Raw genomic sequence first — 1,999 nt, 5'->3', positions numbered from 1 at the left:
CCGCACCTTTTGGGGGTGTCACACCCTGGCCTTAGTTATCTTTGTTTTCATTATTATTTTAGTTAGGTCAGGGTGTGACATGGGGAATGTATGTGTTTTGGTTTGTCTAGGGGTTTGTACGTTTAATGGGTCAGTGTCTTGTCTAGGTGTTTGTATGTCTATGGCTGCCTAGATTGGTTCTCAATTAGAGGCAGCTGTGGTTTATTGTCTCTGATTGAGAGCCATATTTAAGGCAGCCATAGGCATTTGGGTTTTGTGGGTAATTGTCTATGTTGTACGTTCGTAGCTTGTGTGTGCACTTACGTTTATAGCTTCACGATCGTTTGTTGTTTTGTTTAGGTTTATAATAGTGTTCGTTTCGTGTTTTTCTATATTCTCAAATAAAAGAGAATGTATTTTCCACACGCTGCGCCTTGGTCCACTTCTTCCACTCAAGACGATCGTGACAGACAGGGTCTGCATCCCCCCCAGGAGTAAAAAAAACAAAACAATTTGACCTGATTAGGAAAAACTGGTCCCATCATAGCCCATATAAAACCTTTTTACAAGTGAATAATCACTGTCATACCTTATAGGGTCCAGAGTTTTCCTAGTTAGATTAACATATAAGGAAAAACTCCAGGCCTCAGGGGGTAAAACTTAACCCACTTTCTGGACCTATTGTGCCACCAGTCAGCTTGCAGTTGTCAGTTATTGTCAGGTATGTGGATGATCAGGGCTTTATTCAGGAACGTTTCTTGGGCTACTTTGTGCAAAGCTGTCATCAAAGCAAAGGGTGGCTATTTTAAGAATCTGAAATATAAAATATATTTACATTTATTTAACACTTTTTGGTGTACAAAATTATTCGATATATGTTATTTCATAGTTTTGATGTCTTCACTATTATTCTACAATGTAGAAAATAGTAAAAATAAACACCCTTGAATGAGTAGCTGTTGTAAAACTTTTGACCGGTAGTGTATATACATGGTATAGTGTGTGTATGTGTCAGGATGTGTTTTGTGTCAATCAAATTTCCCTCAGAAAGCAAGATGGATTGTATTGATGAGAGAATCAAAAGAGCTTTAAGACGCCGCCCTTATGTGGTAAATATAAAATATGTATTTCTTTTGTCCTGTTTTTGTTATATTATCACCTTTTAAATTGAGTGATGTGTTGACAGTTGAATCCAATGAGGGTTAACACAACTGATTCTGTGATGTGGCCAACCGTCAAGGTGCACAGAAGGCCAAAGCCTGTAAGTCATATCTGACCTAAAAACAATAACACATAAACATTAGTTATGCATTCTGCAATGAGCAAAGCAGTGTTGAATTCATTCTTTACTGTTTACAGCCAATCATTGTGAGCTGTGGGCAGGACCAGACATCTAGGGACAGATGGAACATCAATCCAGAGCCTCTCAGCCAGGTCAGACATCTCTGCTGTTTCTTTAGAGACACAACAGATAGATCAATCTGTTGATTCATATGGCCATTTTGGTTGGCTTGGTTGAATTGACAATCATCCACGAGATGCTAAAGAATCCTATACTATGGAAGGTCTTTAGCCCCACCCTAATGTTATGGGATATGCATTTATTGCATTTTCAGTTACCCATGTATTACTCATACTTGTACAACCATGTTGGATTGCCTTATATTCTACATTTCCTTGAGGGTCAATGCCAGTGTATTCTATGGCTGCCATGAGTACATGCCTTTCTCTGTCTCCTCAGTCTGGAAGGGTGACTCGGCTGATAGAGAGAAAAAATTATGACTGATCTCATCCTCCAGTTCGATGACTTTTCGATCTACTCCTTCACTGACTGTGAATCGGAGGTAAGAGTTGTACCCTACCGTCCATGTCTTTGTTGAGTGACATCACTGTGAGAGGATGGTCTCTGACTAGTTTGACTCTCAGTGTGATGATGAGGATCATGAAAGGAGGACACCACCGCTGAAAGTTAAGGACCAGGAGGATATAAAAGGTGACAAAGATTGAAGTGAAGTGACGT

The 1,999-nt window shown here is 39.6% G+C and overlaps 1 long non-coding RNA gene across 1 annotated transcript; it reads left to right on the top strand.

Moving 5' to 3' along the window:
• Nucleotides 1–1,317: 1,317 nt before the first annotated feature.
• LOC139027518 (uncharacterized) lies at nucleotides 1,318–1,953 on the top strand. The gene is made up of 3 exons (XR_011479619.1): nucleotides 1,318–1,413; nucleotides 1,721–1,823; nucleotides 1,906–1,953. It is a non-coding gene; the product is annotated as an uncharacterized lncRNA (long non-coding RNA).
• Nucleotides 1,954–1,999: the final 46 nt, after the last annotated feature.

The sequence above is a fragment of the Salvelinus sp. IW2-2015 genome, unplaced genomic scaffold (assembly GCF_002910315.2).
Source record: "Salvelinus sp. IW2-2015 unplaced genomic scaffold, ASM291031v2 Un_scaffold16702, whole genome shotgun sequence".
NCBI lineage: Eukaryota > Metazoa > Chordata > Actinopteri > Salmoniformes > Salmonidae > Salvelinus > Salvelinus sp. IW2-2015.
Note: the sequence above shows the minus strand (reverse complement) of the source record. Positions and strands in the feature narration are given on the sequence as shown.